The sequence below is a fragment of the Triturus cristatus genome, chromosome 6, assembly GCF_964204655.1.
Source record: "Triturus cristatus chromosome 6, aTriCri1.1, whole genome shotgun sequence".
In the NCBI taxonomy this organism is placed as follows: Eukaryota; Metazoa; Chordata; class Amphibia; order Caudata; family Salamandridae; genus Triturus; species Triturus cristatus.
This window is the reverse complement of record NC_140589.1, coordinates 1893308168-1893328741: the sequence shown is the minus strand read 5'-3', so window position 1 is coordinate 1893328741 and position 20574 is coordinate 1893308168.

The window sequence follows — 20574 nt, the reverse complement described above, 5'->3', positions numbered from 1 at the left end:
ATATCCCTTGACAAACCGGCGGTAATACCCAGTGAGGCCGAGGAAAGCTCGGACCTCCGTTTGGGTCTTGGGGGGCTCCCAAGCCAAGATGGTCTCTATTTTGGCCTGGAGGGGTTGCACCTTACCTCCGCCCACCAGGTGTCCCAGGTACACGACAGATCCCTGTCCAATCTGGCACTTGCTGGCTTTAATGGTTAGGCCAGCGCGTTGCAGCGCCTGCAATACCTCCTGGAGGTGCTGCAGATGGTCCTCCCAGGTGCTGCTGAAGACAGCTATGTCATCCAGGTATGCCGCTGAGAAGGACTCCAGGCCAGATAGTACCTGATTTACTAACCGCTGGAATGTGGCCAGAGCATTCTTGAGCCCAAAGGGCATCACTCGGAACTGGAAGTGGCCCTCGGGGTGGAGAACGCTGTCTTCTCCCTTGCTCCATCGGCCATGGCAATTTGCCAATATCCGGATGTCAGATCAATGGTGCTGAGGTACTCGGCTGCTCCCAGCCGGTCCACCAGCTCGTCTGCTCGTGGGATGGGGTGAGCATCTGTCTTCGTGACAGAGTTCAACCCCCGGTAGTCCACACAGAACCGAAGTTCTGGTGTGGTGCCCGGTGGGGCCGCTTTCGGCACCAACACCACCAGACTAGCCCGCGGGCTGCTGGAAGGTTCTATCACCCCCAGCTCCAGCATTTTCGCTACCTCACTCTGGATGCTATCTTTCACTCGGTCAGAGAGCCGGTAAGACTTGTTCTTCACTGGTGGGCTGTCCCCTGTGTCCACATCATGGGTACACAGATGAGTGATTCCAGGCGTGAGGTAGAACAACGAGGCGTACTGTCCCAGGACATGGCGGCAGTCCCTCTGTTGCTCTGGGGTCAAGGATGGGGAAAGGATTACGCCTTACACTGAACCATCCTTCTCCTGGGCCGCTAGAAGGTCAGGAAGAGCTTCACTCTCTTCCTCTTCGCTCCTATCCGTCACCATAAGGAGAGCAAGCTCTGATCGCTCATGGTGCGGCTTCATGCGGTTGACGTGGAGCACCCTATGGGGCTGTCGGGGGGTCTTTAAATCCACAAATTATGTGGTCTGGCCTCGTCGCTCCACAATGTCGTACGGACCAGTCCACCGGTCCTGGAGGGCACAAAGCTCCCCAGGTTCCATGACCCACACCTTCTGTCCAACGTCCAACTCTACCGTCCGAGCGTTGCAGTCATAACACTCCTTCATAACGATCTGGCTAGCCTCCAGATTCTCTGAGGCCGCCTTCCACAGCTTGGCCATCTGGCTGCGGAATGCCAGCATGCAGCTGACAATGTCACGGGGAAGCTTCTGCGAAGTCTTCTCCCACCCCTCCTTCACTAGGCTGAGGGGCCCCCTAACGGGATGGCCATAGAGCAACTCGAACGGGCTGAACCTGACTCCCTTCTGTGGTACCTCCCGGTAGGAGAACAACAGGCAAGGGAGGAGGACGTCCCACTTACACCTCAAGCCCTCTGGCAGGCTCCGGATCATTCCCTTCAAGGTTTTGTTGAAGCGCTCTACGAGCCCGTTAGTCTGGGGGTGGTAAGGAGTGGAGAACCGGTAGGTAACTCCACACTCCTTCCACATGGCCTGCATTTAGGCCAACATAAAATTTGTGCCCCTGTCCGACACCACGACCTTGGGGAATCCCACTCTGGTAAAAATCCCCAACAGTGACCGCGCCACCACCGGTGCAGTGATGGTCCTCAGAGGAATAGCCTCTGGGTACCGAGTGGCGTGGTCCACTAATAACAGAATGAACCGGTGTCCCGCAGAGGTCGGAGGGTCCAACGGCCCAACAATGTCTATTCCGACCCGCTCAAAAGGGGTCCCGACCACCGGGAGCGGTTCCAAAGGGACCTTCAATTTAGTCCCAGTCTTGCCACTTGCCTGGCAAGACTTACAGGTCTTACAAAAGGTGTCTGAGGCAACTCTCATCCTGGGCCAATAAAAATGTGGGACCAACCGCGCAAAGGTTTTGTCCTGACCCAGGTGTCCGGCTAAGGGTATCTCGTGTGCTAACTCCAGCAGGAAGGCCCGGTAGCATTGGGGGACCACTAAGGCCCTCGAAGATCCATGTACCGGCACCTTAGGCTCAATGTACAGGAGGCCATCCTCCCAATACACATGATATCTGCCCGTCTCCTGATTGGCCACTTGGGCTTCGGCCTGTCGCCGCATGCCTTCAAGCGTGGGACACGCCCTTTGCGCCTGACAAAATTCCTCCCGGGTAGGCCCTCCTTCCACATGCCAGTCGGCAAGTCCCCCACGGGAACGACATCCACCTCTGCGGACTCCGGGGGCACCTCTGCGGCCTCCCCATCCATCTCACAGGGCGTGTCCTCTACCACCTTCTCCTCTCCACACTTGGCGCTGGGTTGGGCCATTATTCCAGGCTCCAACCCGGGTTGAGTTTCCATGCCGGGCAGCCATGGACCGCGTGACTACGCAAGTCCACCCTGGTAATCCCAGCATCTCGGTATGAGCTCAAAATTCCACATCTCTCCATTTGGTGTGCTCCAGGTCGTTCCCTAACAAGCACCCCACAGGCAAGGCAGGGCTCACCGCAACTCTCAGTAGGCCTTTGACTCCTCCCCACTCAAAGGGAACTCGAGCCACTGGATAGTGACTCACACTGCCGTCAGCCAATACGGCCGGATGGAACTCCTCGGGGACTACTTGGTCTGGGGACACCAGCCGCCTCACTACGGTGGTCATGTTGGCACCTGTGTCCCTCAGAGCCTCCACCTCCTCCCCGTTAACTCTCACCCTCTGCTGGTATTTAGCAGTGTTCGGGGGCAGGGACACTACGGGGACCATCTCTCTATCCCCGAGTGCAACCAGGGTCAGGCTTGTCCACTCCCCTTCCCTATCTAAGGGCAGCTCCACCCCAAGCGCTACACCACTCACCCCGGGGCTCTTCCCGCCCGTTGGGGCTAGGGGTCTCTTGCGACACTTAGGATCGCCTTTATAGTGTCCAATCTCCCCACATTCGCAGCACCTCACAATACTTGGCTGCTGACTCCTGTCAGGGTAAGTGGGCTTTGGGGAATTGGACGGAGGTGGGGTTCCTACTCCTTTCCCAAACTGCTTATTTTGTGGGCCTCTCGAGAACTCCACCTTTTTATCTCCCCCCTCTTTCTTCTGGGGGAAACCCTGTCCGCCTTTCGAGCCATCTCCCCCGGGGCCCTTGTGAGACACCCGGGTGCGCACCCAAATATCGGCCTCTTCCGCAAGCTAACGGGGATCCGTTAACTTGCGGTCCACCAGATGTTGGCGCAGCTCCGGAAAGCACTTATCCAAGAGGTGATCCCTTAAAAAAAGATTGTACAACCCTTGGTAGTCCTGCACCTCACTGCCACGCACCCAACCATCTAGTGCCTTACGGGCATAGTCAAAAAAATCCACCCAATTCTGTGTGGACAGCTTATGGCTGCCACGGAACTTCTGCTTATACCTCTCGGGGTTGAGACCAAATTTCTTTAGTAAGGCCTCTTTCATGGGGGCATACCTGACCTGATCCGCCTTGGCTAAATACAAAAGGGTGTCCCTGACATTGGGAGGTATGTAGCGATACAGGCCACCTCCCCAGTTGCTCTCGGGTACCCCATGGGTGGTCAAGGCCACCTCGTATGCCTCCAGCCACTTGGCAATATCATCCCCCACCGTGTAACTGGAAATTACTTCTTTGGGCAAATAACATTTTGACTCTTGGGGATCTCTTGGTACGCTGCCACCATTGTCCTTATTGGACGCATTTAACTGGATAGCGCGCAGCTCCAACTCCTTCAGCTGAAGCTCGTGCGCCAGCTTCTTTTCTTCCATTGCCCATCTCTTGTTTTCTCTCTCTTGTTCTAGTTTAGCTATCTCCCACTTTAACTGCCTCTCCTCCCTTCTGTCCTCATACTCCTCTGGAGACGCGCTCCTCCTAGACCCTGTCCTACTGCTGGCCCCAGAACGTCTCCCTGGGGGCACATTTTCAGACACATCTACGTTGAGTAGGTCTAGCTCCTCCTGCGCACTCTCCTCCTGAGGTGCATCCTGCGCCTCCTGTCCCTCATCCTCTCTCCCCTCTGGGTGGGCCTCTACCCATGCCCTTAAGGCGGTACGGAGTTCCGGTCCTTTGGCCCTCCGCACCCCAGGCACCCCCATCCCCTGCCCGAATTCTCTCAGCTACCTTACAGTATACCCCTCAAGGTTGGCTAACCGGAACTCCATCGTGGCAGGTGGGGACCTAGATATCAAGGAAGAAAATACTAGGATACGGGTGACAGTGTCAGGCTAACTAGGATTCTACACCCTCAGTCTGGACAGTGGAATTCAATAAGTGCAGCAATAAACAGTTGCAGAGCTTAAAACACAATAGGCGTCTAATTGCGGCGCCCTCCGCTTCACTGGAGGGTGCTGTATGGTCACAGGTCCTTATCCCACCGCTAGCCAACAATGTAAGACTTGGGGTCACCGGGCCCTAAGGGGGTAACGTGACTCGAGTGGGTGGGCACCCAAAGGCTTAAGTGTAAAGCAAGCATACAACACACACATCCCCTGAAGCAGGAAACGCACACAATAATGGACACCACACAGTAGGTTCAATGAAAATCAATCAGTTTTATCTAATCACGTTAGATGCAAACGCAGTTCGTATGGTTGCAATGGGCACTACTGGAATACATTAGCGTCAGATTCACCAGCAATTCATTATGGTGCAATAGGCAATACCTGAATACACTGTCGTCAGATTCACCAGCAATTCATTATGATGCAATAGGCAATACCTGAATACATTAGCATCAGATTCAAGAGCACTTCATCATGGTTCCATTGGCAATACCGGGCGAACCTGGGGGAGCGGTTAACACAGCGGTTAACCAGAGCGCTGCGCACCTCCCACCACTAGCGTTTCACAATCTGCCGTGGGCACCTCACGCTGTATCTAGCAACTATCAGCGCTGCGAAATAGGACTTGAAAACGTAGCGCCACACAGGGCAACCTAATAACGCTTCAAAGTAGGGCTTGAGAACATAGCGCTACACCTGGAAAACTAATAGCGCTTCAGGGCAGGACTTGAGAACATAGCGCTACTCATGACAACCTTCTAGCACTTCAGAGCACGACTTGAGAACACAGCGCTACTCATGACACACTACTAGCGCTTCAGAGCCTGTTAAAGGTTCTCGAAATACAGGTATTAAGCAAACGGTCCCCTTTTCCAGGACGGGTCTCTTCCCTGGATGTGAGGAGTACTCGGCAGTCTACAAGGACGAGGGAACGATCCCGCGTAAGGAGGCCAGAGTCTCAGCTGGGCAATGGGAAGCGGCCGCCAGTTGATGCGGTGCCGCTCCTGAGCGTCAGGGGGCGCACCGGATCCTCCACGGGCCTCCCGGGGGACAAGGGGTGAGTCCCAGGCCTCAGCACGGCCGTCCACCTCCCAACCCCGGGGGTTACCTAGATCACAACGTCCTCTGTTGCCGGCAGATGCTCCGGGGCTCCCGGTCGGGCCAGACGTGGCTGGGGAGCTCCGCGAGTTCTCCTGGGGGTCTTCAGGGGCCCGTGCCCGCAGCCGCCAATGGCAGTGCGGCCTGCGGGGGCGCGGCCCAGCAGTCAGAGCGCTCAGCGGCGGGGGCGGCGACGCGTAGTCCGCCCTCATCACGTGTGGGCAGAAGGTGACTTCACGGCCGTTCCAGGCCTTCCGCGACTCCTGTACCAGGCTGCGACGGCAGCGGCGGGGCCCCGGGTGAGTGCGCCTCTGGTCCCCGTGCCGGGGGGGGTACAAATTAAGAGGGGACGACGGTGAGCTCAGCGCTCAGCGCCCGATGTGGGACTGACTCGGGGGGATACCAGGCAAGGTCGGGGAGCGCAGGGGTCACAGCGCTAGTACCTGGTTGATCTCCCAGCAGTCCGGCAGTCAGTTTCAGCTAAGGTTTCAGTAGTGAGCTTCAGAATTCGGTTTCAGTAGTAAGCTTCAGCAGTAGGTTTCAGCATTCAGTTTCAGCATTAAGTTTCAGCATTCAGTTTCAGCAGTCTTAATGGCGCAGATGTCTCTGGTGCCCTTAGGGGTTCTGTTCCTTGGGGGAAGGTTGAGTTGGTGACTAGTTCCCTCCTAGTCAAGCTTGGCAGATGGCTCCTGGGTTCCCCTACCGCTGGGCTAGATCAGTGGGCTAGTACAGGATCACTCACTCACTTAAAAGGCAGCACCTAAGCCCTGTCACTTTCAGAGGCATAAGTCCCTGACTAGGCCCTACCGCCTAAAACTCCTGCGTGGATTCCCCAGGTCTGCTTTACCCCAACTGACTAGAAAATGTTCCCTCCCTCTGTTAAGTAGCTCTAGATCAGGTGACCACTCTCTAAGGCGGCAAAAGTAAAACCCCACCTCCCTTCTAGAAGGTTCCAGCACATTCCAGGAGCTTCCCCATTCTACCTATGGGACAAAAAAGGCGGGCTGGTGTCGCAACATTGTTGTGGGGTTCCAGCCAGCTCCTGGCAGCTAGGGTGCTACTAGAAAGGCCACTCTGCAGTAGCAGGGGCCTGTGGCAGCCATCTTGGGAGAAGGGAGCACCTGCACCTTAACACTGGTTGGCAATGAAAAGGTGCCCGGAGACCTAAGTCCAACACAAAAATGAGGGTGGAAAAAATGAGGCACGGTCAAAAATACAGGGGGAGACCACCCTAGGGCTGACAGGTCTAACACTGAGCTTCCGACTTAAAGAAAATATTGAGAGCTCAATTAGCTTACTGAGCTATCTTACTGCCATAGACAGCTGTGTGACAGGTTCTTATGCCGCACACACATCTCTATTTATTTACCATGATCTGCGTCCTATAGCTTGCTGCAGCAGCAGAGGGTCACAGGAGGATGAATGTGTAATTCACTTCTACGTGGCAGCATAAATCATCTACCATCATTTTGATCTTCTACGGTGTTCAATGCGTTACTGGAAACAGGAAAAAGAAACAGACAAGGGTGCGACAAAGGCAGCCCTCACATTAGACTTGAATCAGAAAAACACCAAATCGACACCTGTGCCTTTTACAGCCTCCTGTGGAGCGCATTCACAGTTTATTTCAAGTTCGCAAAAACTTTCAAGGGCTCTATTAAGAAGCCACGACAGTTGCTGCATTCCCAATGTACTCACATGTGTAACCGTTGCACATGCATGATGCAAATGACTTACTTCTGCACAGATGTAATTGCTCAGCAAAAGGGTGTTTGCGTATGGCATTGCTCTTTACACTAACTGTTTTGCAAGATTTTCTCCCAATAGAATATTTTTCCATAGTGGTAAAATATTACTGTAATTAAAGTGATTGACAAGTGTAAATGCGCCTTTTGTGCACTGCAGCTGTGCATTTTGCAGACGTGAAGCATGCACGTCGCTCTTGGGTGTGCAGGCGGATTGTTACTCTGCACTCTTTGACCCCAGTTGTTAAACAGTTTGAGCCCCTGGGTGTCACACTTGAGGCTGCTTGTGTATTATGGCTGTAAGGTGCACTTGTCAAGGAGGGAGCTCTGCTAATGTGAAGGAATTCATGTGAACACAGCAAGTATCTTGGTAAGAGTACCCTGGTGAAAGTTTCCTGGTGAGAGTACACTGGCAAGAGTATCCTGGTGAGAGTACCCTGGCAAGAGTATTCTGGTGAGAGTACCCTGGCAAGAGTTTCCTGTGACAGTATCTTGGCTGGAGTACCCTGGTGAGAGTATCCTTGCGAGAGTACTCTTGTGAGAGTATCCTACCAAGAGTTCCCTGGTGAGAGTACCCTGGTGAGAGTATCTTGGCGGGAGTACCCTGGCAAGAGTTTCCTAGTGAGAGTACCCTGGTGAGAGTACCCTGGTGAGAGTACCCTGGCGGGAGTATCCTGGTGAGAGTACCCTGGTGAGAGTTTCCTGCTGAGAGTACTCTGGCGAGAGTATCCTGGTGAGAGTACCCTGGCAAGAGTTTCCTGGTGAGAGTACCCTCGTGAGAGTTTCCTGGTGAGAGTACCCTGGCAAGAGTATCCTGGTGAGAGTACCCTGACAATAATATCCTGGTGAGAGTACCCTGGCAAGAGTTTCCTAGTGACAGTATCTTGGCTGGAGTACCCTGGTGAGAGTATCTTGGCGAGAGTTCCCTGGTGAGAGTACCCTGGTGAGAGTATCTTGGCGGGAGTACGCTGGCAAATGTTTCCTGGTGAGAGTACCCTGGTGAAAGTATCCTGGTGAGAGTACCCTGGCGGGAGTATCCTGGTGAGAGTACCCTGGTGAGAGTTTCCTGTTGAGAGTACCCTGGTGAGAGTATCCTGGTGACAGTATCTTGGCTGGAGTACCCCGGTGAGAGTATCCTTGCGAGAGTACCCTGGTGAGAGTATCCAGGCGAGAGTTCCCTGGTGAGTGTACCCTGGTGAGAGTATCCTGGTGAGAGTACCATGGTGAGAGTATCCTGGTGAGAGTACCCTGGCGGGAGTATCCTAGTGAGAGTACCCTGGTGAGAGTTTCCTGGTGAGAGTATCTTGGCTGGAGTATCCTGATGAGAGTATCCTGTGGAGAGTACCCTGGTGAGAGTACCCTGGTGAGAGTTTCCTGGTGAGAGTACCCTGGTGAGAGTATCTTGGTGGGAGTACCCTGGTGAGAGTACCCTGGCAAAAGTACCATGACAAGAGTATTCTGGCGAGAGTATCCTGGTGAGAGTACCCTGGTGAGAGTATCTTACATGGAGTACCCTAGTGAGAATACCCTGGCAAGAGTATCCTGGTGAGAGTACCCTGATTAGAGTACACTGGCAAGAGTACCCTGGTGAGAGTACCCTGGCGGGGGTATCCTGGTGAGAGTACCTTGGCAGGAGTACCCTGGCAAGAGCGCCCTTCGAAGAGTACCCTGGCGAGAGTATCCTGGTGAGAGTATCTTGGCGTGAGAACCCTGTCAGGAGTACACCGGTGAGAGTAATACGGGGAGAGTAGCCTCGCAAGAGAACCCAGGCAGGAGCACGCTGGCGGGAGTATCCTGGTGAGAGTACCCTGGTGAGAGTTTCCTGGTGAGAGGACCCTGATGAGAGTATCCTGGTGAGAGTACCCTGGTGAGAGTATCCTGGTGAAAGTACCCTGGCAAGAGTTTCCTGGTGAGAGTACCCTTGTGAGAGTTTCCTAGTGAGAGTACCCTGGCAAGAGTACCCTGGTGAGAGTACGTACCCTCGTGAGAGTTTCCTGGTGAGAGTACCCTGGCAAGAGTTTCCTGGTGACAGTATCTTGCCTGGAGTACCCAGGTGAGAGTATCCTGGTGAGAGTTCCCTGGTGAGAGTACCCTTGTGAGAGTATCTTGGCGGGAGTACGCTGGCAAGAGTTTCCTGGTGAGAGTACCCTGGTGAAAGTATCCTGGTGAGAGTACCCTGGTGAGAGTATCCTGGTGACAGTATCTTGGCTGGAGTACCCTGGTGAGAGTTTCCTTGCGAGAGTACCCTGGTGAGAGTATCCAGGCGAGAGTTCCCTGGTGAGTGTACCCTGGTGAGAGTATCTTGGCGGGAGTACCCTGGCAAGAGTTTCCTGGTGAGAGTACCCTTATGAGAGTATCCTGGTGAGAGTACCCTGGCGGGAGTATCCTGGTGAGAGTACCCTGGTGAGAGTTTCCTGCTGAGAGTACTCTGGCGAGAGTATCCTGGTGAGAGTACCCTGGCAAGAGTTTCCTGGTGAGAGTACCCTCGTGAGAGTTTCCTGGTGAGAGTACCCTGGCGAGAGTATCCTGGTGAGAGTACGTACCCTCGTGAGAGTTTCCTGGTGAGAGTACCCTGGCAAGAGTTTCCTAGTGACAGTATCTTGGCTGGAGTACCCTGGTGAGAGTATCCTGGCGAGAGTTCCCTGGAGAGAGTACCCTGGTGAGAGTATCTTGGCCGGAGTACGCTGGCAAATGTTTCCTGGTGAGAGTACCCTGGTGAAAGTATCCTGGTGAGAGTACCCTGGCGGGAGTATCCTGGTGAGAGTACCCTGGTGAGAGTTTCCTGGTGAGAGTACCCTGGTGAGAGTATCCTGGTGACAGTATCTTGGCTGGAGTACCCTGGTGAGAGTATCCTTGCGAGAGTACCCCGGTGAGAGTATCCAGGCGAGTGTTCCCTGGTGAGTGTACCCTGGTGAGAGTACGTACCCTCGTGAGAGTTTCCTGGTGAGAGTACCCTGGCAAGAGTTTCCTGGTGACAGTATCTTGCCTGGAGTACCCTGGTGAGAGTATCCTGGCGAGAGTTCCCTGGTGAGAGTACCCTTGTGAGAGTATCTTGGCGGGAGTACGCTGGCAAGAGTTTCCTGGTGAGAGTCCCCTGGTGAAAGTATCCTTGTGAGAGTACCCAGGCGGGAGTATCCTGGTGAGAGTACCCTGGTGAGAGTTTCCTGGTGAGAGTATCTTGGCTGGAGTATCCTGATGAGAGTATCCTGTGGAGAGTACCCTGGTGAGAGTACCCTGGTGAGAGTACCCTGGTGAGAGTATCTTGGTGGGAGTACCCTGGTGAGAGTACCCTGGCAAAAGTACCATGACAAGAGTATTCTGGCGAGAGTACCCTGGTGAGAGTACCCTTGTGAGAGTATCTTGGTGCGAGTACCCTAGTGAAAGTACCCAGGCAGAGTATCCTGGTGAGAGTACCCTGGTGAGAGTATCTTACATGGAGTACCCTAGTGAGAATACCCTGGCAAGAGTATCCTGGTGAGAGTACCCTGATTAGAGTACACTGGCAAGAGTACCCTGGTGAGAGTACCCTTGCGGGAGTATCCTGGTGAGAGTACCTTGGCAGGAGTACCCTGGCAAGAGCGCCCTTCAAAGAGTACCCTGGAGAGATTATCCTGGTGAGAGTATCTTGGCGTGAGAACCCTGTCAGGAGTACACCGGTGAGAGTAATACGGGGAGAGTAGCCTCGCAAGAGAACCCAGGCAGGAGCACGCTGGTGAGAGTACCCTGGCGAGAGTACCCTGGTGAGAGTACCCTTGTGAGAGTATCTTGGTGCGAGTACCCTGGGAAGAGTTTCCTGTGACAGTATCTTGGCTGGAGTACCCTGGTGAGAGTTTCCCTGCGAGAGCACCCTGGTGAGAGTATCCTGTCGAGAATTCCCTGGTGAGAGTTCCCTGGTGAAAGTATCTTGGTGGGAGTACCCTGGCAAGAGTTTCCTGGTGAGAGTATCCTGGTGAGAGTACCCTGGCAGGAGTATCCTGGTGAGAGTACCCTGGTGAGAGTTTCCTGGTGAGAGTACCCTGGTGAGAGTATCCTGGTGAGAGTACCCTGGCAAGAGTTTCCTGGTGAGAGTACCCTGGCAAGAGTTTCCTGGTGAGAGTACCCTCGTGAGAGTTTCCTGGTGAGAGTACCCTGGCAAGAGTACCCTGGTGAGAGGACTTACCCTCGTGAGAGTTTCCTGGGGAGACTACCCTGGCAAGAGTTTCCTGGTGACAGTAGCTTGCCTGGAGTACCCTGGTGAGAGTATCCTGGCGAGAGTTCCCTGGTGAGAGTACCCTTGTGAGAGTATCTTGGCGGGAGTACGCTGGCAAGAGTTTCCTGGTGAGAGTACCCTGGTGAAAGTATCCTGGTGAGAGTACCCAGGCGGAGTATCCTGGTGAGAGTACCCTGGTGAGAGTTTCCTGGTGAGAGTACCCTGGTGAGAGTATCCTGGTGACAGTATCTTGGCTGGAGTACCCTGGTGAGAGTATACAGGCGAGAGTTCCCTGGTGAGTGTACCGTGGTGAGAGTATCTTGGCGGGAGTACCCTGGCAAGAGTTTCCTGGTGAGAGTACCCTGGTGAGAGTATCCTGTTGAGAGTACCCTGGCGGGAGTATCCTGGTGAAAGTACCCTGGTGAGAGTTTCCTGGTGAGAGTATCTTGGCTGGAGTATCCTGATGAGAGTATCCTGTGGAGAGTACCCTGGTGAGAGTACCCTGGTGAGAGTTTCCTGGTGAGAGTACCCTGGTGAGAGTATCTTGGTGGGAGTACCCTGGTGAGAGTACCCTGGCAAAAGTACCATGACAAATGTATTCTGGTGAGAGTACCCTGGTGAGAGTACCCTTGTGAGAGTATCTTGGTGCGAGTACCCTAGTGAAAGTACCCAGGCAGAGTATCCTTGTGAGAGTACCCTGGTGAGAGTATCTTACATGGAGTACCCTAGTGAGAATACCCTGGCAAGAGTATCCTGGTGAGAGTACCCTGATTAGAGTACACTGGCAAGAGTACCCTGGTGAGAGTACCCTTGCGGGAGTATCCTGGTGAGAGTACCTTGGCAGGAGTACCCTGGCAAGAGCGGCCTTCGAAGAGTACCCTGGCGAGATTATCCTGGTGAGAGTATTTTGGCGTGAGAACCCTGTCAGGAGTACACCGGTGAGAGTAATACGGGGAGAGTAGCCTCGCAAGAGAACCCAGGCAGGAGCACGCTGGTGAGAGTACCCTGGTGAGAGTACCCTGGTGAGAGTACCCTTTTGAGAGTATCTTGGTGCGAGTACCCTGGGAAGAGTTTCCTGTGACAGTATCTTGGCTGGAGTACCCTGGTGAGAGTATCCCTGCGAGAGCACCCTGGTGAGAGTATCCTGTTGAGAATTCCCTGGTGAGAGTTCCCTGGTGAGAGTATCTTGGCGGGAGTACCCTGGCAAGAGTTTCCTGGTGAGAGTATCCTGGTGAGAGTACCCTGGCGGGAGTATCCTGGTGAGAGTACCCTGGTGAGAGTTTCCTGGTGAGAGTACCCTGGTGAGAGTATCCTGGTGAGAGTACCCTGGCAAGAGTTTCCTGGTGAGAGTACCCTCGTGAGAGTTTCCTGGTGAGAGTATCCTGGTGAGAGTACGTACCCTCATGAGAGTTTCCTGGTGAGAGTACGCTGGCAAAAGTTTCATGGTGACAGTATCTTGGCGGGAGTATCCTGGTGAGAGTACCCTGGTGAGAATTTCCTGGTGAGAGTACCCTGGTGAGAGTATCCTGGTGACAGTATCTTGGCTGGAGTACCCTGGCAAGAGTTTCCTGGTGAGAGTACCCTGGTGAAAGTATCCTGGTGAGTGTACCCTGGCAGGAGTATCCTGGTGAGAGTAGCCTGGTGAGAGTTTCCTGGTGAGAGTATCTTGGCTGGAGTATCCTGATGAGAGTATCCTGTGGAGAGTACCCTGGTGAGAGTACCCTGGTGAGAGTTTTCTGGTGAGTGTACCCTGGTGAGAGTATCTTGGCGGGAGTACCCAGGTGAGAGTACCCTGGTGAGAGTACCCTGGCAAAAGTACCATGACAATAGTATTCTGGCGAGAGTACCCTGGTGAGAGTACCCTTTTGAGAGTATCTTGGTGCGAGTACCCTAGTGAAAGTACCAAGGCAGAGTACCCTGGTGAGAGTATCTTAGTGGGTGTACCCTAGTGAGAATACCCTGGCAAGAGTATCCTGGTGAGAGTACCCTGATTAGAGTACACTGGCAAGAGTACCCTGGTGAGAGTACCCTGGCAGGAGTATCCTTGTGAGAGTACCTTGGCAGGAGTACCCTGGCAAGAGCACCCTTGCAAGAGTACCCTGGTGAGAGTATCCTGGTGAGAGTATCTTGGAGTGAGAACCCTGGCAGGAGTTCACCGGTGAGAGTAATACGGGGAGAGTAGCCTCGCAAGAGAACCCAGGCAGGAGTACGCTGGTGAGAGTACCCTGGCAAGAGTACCCTGGTGAGAGTACCCTCGTGAGAGTTTCCTGGTGAGAGTACCCTGGCAAGAGTTTCCTGGTGACAGTATTTTGGCTGGAGTACCCTGGTGAGAGTATCCTGGCGAGAGTTCCCTGGTGAGAGTACCCTGGTGAGAGTATCTTGGCGGGAGTACCCTGGCAAGAGTTTCCTGGTGAGAGTACCCAGGTGAAAGTATCCTGGTGACAGTATCTTGGCTGGAGTACCCTGGTGAGAGTATCCTTGCGAGAGTACCCTGGTGAGAGTATCCAGGTGAGAGTTCCCTGGCGAGAGTACCCTGGTGAGAGTACCCTGGTTTGAGTACCCTGGAAGGAGTACACTGGTGAGAGTACCCTGGCGAGAATACCCTGGTGAGAGTACCCTGACGAGAGTATCTTGGCAGGAGTACCCTAGTGAAAGGACCCTGGCGAGAGTATCCTGGTGAGAGTATCCTGCTGGAAGTAACCAGGAGAGAGTATCCGGGCTGGAGTATCCTGGTTAGAGTACCCTGGTGAGTGTACCCCGGCGAGAGTATCCTGGTTAGAGTACCCTGATGAGAGTACTCTGGCGAGAGTACCTTGGTAAGAGTATCGTGGCTGGAATACCCTGGTGAGAGTGTACTGGCGAGAGTACCCTGGTGAGAGTACCCTGGTGAGAGTTCCCCGTTGAGAGTACCATGGTGAGAGTATCGTGGCGGGAGTACCCTGGCGGAAGTATCCTGGTGAGAGTACCCTGGCGAGAGTACTCTGGCGAGAGTACCCTGGCAGGAGTACACTGGTGAGAGTAACACGGCCAGAGTACCCTGGCAAGAGTAACCTGGCAGGAGTATGCTGGTGAGAGTACCCTGGCGAGAGTACCCTGGTGAGAGTACCCTGGCAGGAGTACACTGGTGAGAGTACCCAGGCGAGAGTACCCTGGTGAGAGCACCCTGGCAGGAGTATGCTGGCAAGAGTACCCTGGTGACAATACCCCGGTGAGTGTACCCTGGTGAGAGTATATTGGCAGGAGTACCCTGGTGAAAGTACCCTGGCGAGAGTATCCAGGTGAGAGTATCCTGGTGGAAGTAACCTGGAGAGAGTATCTGGGTGGGAGAATCTTGGTTAGAGTACCCTGATGAGAGTACACTGGCAAGAGTACCCTGGTGAGAGTATCTTGGCTGGAGTACCTTGGTGAGAGTTCCCTGTTGAGTGTACCCTGGTGAGAGTATCGTGGCGGGAGTACCCTGGCGAGAGTATCCTGGGGAGAGTACCCTGGCGGGAGTATCCTGGTGAGAGTACCCTGGTGAGAGTACCCAGGTGAGAGTACCCTGGCAGGAGTACACTGGTAAGAGTAACCAGGCAAGATTACACTGGTGAGAGCACCCTGGCAGGAGTACACTGGCAGGAGTATACTGGCAAGAGTACCCTGGCAAGAATACCCTGGTGAAAGTACCCTGGCGAGAGTATCCTGCTGGAAGTAACCTGGAGGGAGTATCCGGGTGGGAGTATCCTGGTTAGAGTACCCTGGTGAGTGTACCCTGGTGAGAGTATCCTGGTTAGAGTACCCTGATGAGAGCACACTAGTGAGAGTACCCTGGTGAGAGTATCTTGGCTGGAGTACCCTGGTGAGAGTATCCTGGCGAGAGTACCCTGGTGAGAGTACCCTGGCGAGAGTTCCCTGGTGAGAGTGCCCTGGTGAGAGTATCTTGGCGAGAGTACCCTGGCAAGAGTTCCCCGGTGAGAATACCCTGTCGAGAGTACCCTGGCGAGAGTACCCTGGCAAAAGTATCCTGGCAAGAGTATCCTGGCGAGAGTACACTGGTGAGAGTATCTTGGCGGGAGTACCCCAGTGAAAGTACCCTGGCAAGAGTATCCTGGTGAGAGTACCCTGGTGAAAGTATCTTAGTGGGAGTACCCTAGTGAGAATACCCTGGCAAGAGTATCCTGCTGAGAGTACCCTGATGAGAGTACACTGTCGAGAGTATCCTGGTTAGAGTACCTTGGCAGGAGTACCCTAACGAGAGTGCCCTTGCAAGAGTATCCAGGTGAGAGTATCCTGGTGGAAGTAACCTGGAGAGAGTATCTGGGTGGGAGAATCCTGGTTAGAGTACCCTGATGAGAGTACACTGGCAAGAGTACCCTGGTGAGAGTATCTTGGCTGGAGTACCTTGGTGAGAGTTTCCTGGCGAGAGTACCCTGGTGAGAGTACCCTGGTGAGAGTTCCCTGTTGAGTGTACCCTGGTGAGAGTATCGTGGCGGGAGTACCCTGGCGAGAGTATCCTAGGGAAAGTACCCTGGCGGGAGTATCCTGGTGAGAGTACCCTGGTGAGAGTACCCAGGTGAGAGTACCCTGGCAGGAGTACACTGGTAAGAGTAACCAGGCAAGATTACACTGGTGAGAGCACCCTGGCAGGAGTACACTGGCAAGAGTACCCTGGCAAGAATACCCTGGTGAGAGTACCCTGGCGAGAGTACCCTGGTGAGTGTACCCTGGTGAGAATATCTTGGCAGGAGTACCCTAGTGAAAGTACCCTGGCGAGAGTATCCTGCTGGAAGTAACCTGGAGGGAGTATCCAGGTGGGAGTATCCTGGTTAGAGTACCCTGGTGAGTGTACCCTGGTGAGAGTATCCTGGTTAGAGTACCCTGATGAGAGCACACTAGTGAGAGTACCCTGGTGAGAGTATCTTGGCTGGAGTACCCTGGTGAGAGTATCCTGGCGAGAGTACCCTGGTGAGAGTACCCTGGCGAGAGTTCCCTGGTGAGAGTGCCCTGGTGAGAGTATCTTGGCGAGAGTACCCTGGCAAGAGTTCCCCGGTGAGAATACCCTGTCGAGAGTACCCTGGCGAGAGTACCCTGGCAAAAGTATCCTGGCAAGAGTATCCTGGCGAGAGTACACTGGTGAGAGTATCTTGGCGGGAGTACCCCAGTGAAAGTACCCTGGCAAGAGTATCCTGCTGAGAGTACCCTGATGAGAGTACACTGTCGAGAGTATCCTGGTTAGAGTACCTTGGCAGGAGTACCCTAACGAGAGTGCCCTTGCAAGAGTACCCAGGCGAGAGTATCCTGGTGAGAGTACCCTTGTGAGAGTACCCTGGAGAGAGTATCTTGGCAGGAGTGCCCTGACGAGAGTACCTTGGCGAGAGTACCCTGGCAGGAGTACACAGGTGAGAGTAACATGGCGAGAGTACCCTGGCAAGAGTACCCTGGAAGGAGTACGCTGGTGAGAGTACCCTGGCAAGAGTACGCTGGTGGGAGTACCCTGGCAGGAGTACGCTGCTGAGAGTACCCTGGCGAGAGTTCCCTGGCGAGAGTTCCCTGGCGAGCGTGCCCTGGTGAGTGTACCCTGGTGAGATTATCTTGGCAGGAGTACCCTAGTGAAAGTACCCTGGCGAGAGTATCCTAGTGAGAGTATCCTGGTGAGAGTATCCTGGTGGAAGTAACCTGGAGAGAGTATCCGGGCAAGAGTATCCTGGTTAGAATATCCTGGTGAGTGTACACTGGCTAGAGTACCCTGGTGTGAGTACCCTGTGGAGAGTATCCTGGTTAGATTACCTTGGCAGGAGTACCCTGGCAAGAGTATTCTGATGAGAGTACCCTTGTGAAAGTACCCTGGACAAAGTATCTTGGCGGGAGTACCCTGGCGAGAGTACCCTGGCAGGAGTACGCTGGTAAGAGTACCCTGGCGAGAGTACCCTGGTGAGTGTTCCCTGACGAGAGTACCCAGACAAGAGTACACTGGTGGAAGAAGTTTACCTAATTCTGGGCTTATCGAGGAGTGGGAAAGGGTGAAACTATCCGGCACGATATTAAAGTTGTTGGAAAGGTCACCTCACCAACAACTTTTCGTGTCATGCTTCATCACAGGTGACCTAACCTCACCAGAGCCGGTAAATACCACTCTGGTGCAATCAACCTGTGGAGGAAGATCTCACATAAGTATCTTCCTGGATAAGTGCAGGGGTCCGCATAAAAATATCGCATGGTTACACCCAAAGGATTTTTCATTTATTAGTTTGGAAAACTTCAATATCAATAAAAACAACAATATGAGGGTAACTCTAGAACTGTTACAGTTAGGTGCCCTCCTAATCATCTTTCTTCCTCCTCTCCAGCTGTATATTGAAGTGTGATGACTTTACCACAAACTCAGTGTGAGACTTTCTGGTAAAATTGTGTGTGTGTGTAAGTGTGAGGCTCTGCAGACATCAGTTTACAGCATGAAAGCTCCATATGTGTACTTCTTTGTGAAGTTCTGAGCCCAGGAAACATACGTAGATTTACTCACCTCAAGGGCCAGAGTGAGAATGGACATGCAACACCTATGTAATGGGAATGTGGAGGAACGTGTTGCAGTACACATGTAAATGCAGAATGTTCCACCTGGTGAACAAGATATGCCATCAGATGATTTGCAGTATTAGACATTCATTCTATTCTCACTAAACTATTCTAATGTGTCTAAATTTCTCCATTTCAGGAACCCTGGGATCGTGCCCCAAGCCTCCCGACACTCCAGTCTGCAACACCACGATTATGGGCACACCGAGCTGCACGGCCAAGTGCCAGGGTGAAGAAAAGTGCTGTTTTTATGGCTGCAGATGGCAGTGCCTAATGCCTGTTAAAGGTACAGTGTCTGTCAGGGTCACTCCGGCAGAAGCTATTCATGATGCAGGAAATGATGTGGTGTAACAGACATAGCTGACGACTTTGTAACAAAGGAACCATCACAGTGTCGGCTCAAAATACTGTGATTCTCGGCAAATCACTTAATCTCCCCATGTCTACAAAAAACAAGGTTTTTTAACGCACAGACAGAAAGACAAGTGCCTTGATGCAAATCAAAAGCAGTAAAACATTCTTTGTGCGACTGCATCACTAGAGTATTGAACAGCCGATAAAAAAAGCAGTGAAGTACTTCCCAATGGTGGAGACGTCACATCCCTCCTCCCCCAGACCTCCATTCACCAGCCGCCGTTCTCTAAAGTTTTCCATTCAAAATATTGTTTGCACTATACATCTACCAGCAAGCCCCTGCCCCGCCCTCTGTCCCAGCCCCCTGGGTATAGGAGCCCTGGACAATGCAACAACAAGAAAATGCTCCCAGGTAGAGGGGAAATAATGAATCAACAGGGACGGCGTCAGCATTACTTAATCTCTGCTCCACTAAAGACAGAAAATTAACCTGGCCTTGTGCAATGTAACTGGTGCTTTTGTAAAGCGCTTCAAGATCTTTGGGTCAGTCAGGTTTGCGCTCTATAAAAATGCACCCAAAAATTAATCTGACATTGTGTAATGTAACTAGTGCTCATGTAAAGCACTCCAACACCTTCGGGTCGCTCAAGTTCACATTATATAAACATGCGTCAGGTGAAAATGTGACAGGAGTTGCAAAAGCATTGCCCATAAGTGCGCTGCAGGGTTGGGCTGCTGAAGGTCAGGTAATTGAGGCTCGCTACAGCGACAAGCAGTGGATCTGGAGGGGTTTGGGGGAACTCCTCGCACTTTAAAGTCAGAGAAAATTGAAGAGGCACTTTCAAAAACAATGTCTGAAGCGTCTGATATTTCATCTTAGTATTTGAACGGGACGGGGAGATTAAGAGACGGGTGTCAAAGCTCACCCATTGAACACAGGCAAACAGTGACATGAGCAGAAATCAAAGAAAAAAAGTCCTCCAAATGAACACATACACACAGAAGCATAATTTTAACAGTAATAGGGTGGTGCAATGTGGGAGGAAACTAAACACAAAAAGGTGTTGCAAAGAGGAAGGATTACCCATTAGCAAGCAAGCATTTTTGAACGACAATCGTATGGAAGAATGAAAAGGCAATGGGCCGGCTGTAAGCCCACAGAGTGAATACAACATGCCCTGCCTAGGCTCGACCTAATGAATGTGTCCTTGTGTAATGTAACTGGTGTTCATGTTAAGCAGTCCAATACCTTCGACTTGAGTCCACACTATAAAAAAATGAAAATAAAAGAGACCTGGTCCTTTCACTTAAGTGAAGGAACCTTTTAAGTCTCGTTCTACAGGAAACTCCCACACAATGGCAGCAAACAGTGGGAGTGCAAATCCTCCCCTACTGTTGGTTCCTGTGGTTGAGATTGTGGAGGGTGGGCCTAGAGTGTCTCTAACTGCAGTATTGAACTGAGTCCAGGAAGAAAAGTGGGTAAGGGCAGTAAAATGTACAGTGAACCACACACAGTGCTTTGAGCTCAAAAAGTCGGAAGACTCGTAGACAGTGCTAGGATATCAGGGCAGAGAATGCAGGGTCTCTGCTTCACTAGACAGTGTAAGAGACATGCCTCTGCGTTGTGCATGTGATGTGTCTGGCATTCGTGTAGAGCAAATCATGGTTTCTGTCGCATGTCTTCCACAGTTTAATGTGAGAACATTGAAAAACATTTTCACCTAGAAATGCAAATGCTTTTTTAGGTCTGATAATAGCCAACACCTTTTGTAATGAACATGAAGCAAACGAGCGTTGGTTGAGTCCCCTTCAGCCATTGCTTGTTTGGAGTTCGCTTCTTTCAGCCATTGCTTGTTTTGAGTCTGCCCCTTTCAGCCATTGCTTGTTTGGAGCCTGCCCCTTTCAGCCACTGCTTGTTTGGAGCCTGTCCCTTTCAGCCCCTGCTTGTTTGGAGCCTGCCCCTTTCAGCCACTGCTTGTTTGGAGCCTGCCCCTTTCAGCCATTGGTTGTTTGGAGCTTGGAACCTGCCCCTTTCTGCCATTGCTTGTTTGAAGTCTCCCCCTTTCAGCCATTGTTTTTTTGGAGCTCAACTCTTTCAGCCCAATACTTGTTTGGAGCCCACCCTTTCCACCATTGCTTGTTTGGAGCCCGCCCTTTCAGCCAAAGCTTGTTTGGAGCCTGCCCTTTTCAGCCTTATTTTGTTTGAAGCCCACCCCTTTCAGCCATTGCTTCTTTGGCCCCCACCCCTTTCATCCATTGATTGTTTGGAGCCCCCCCCCCC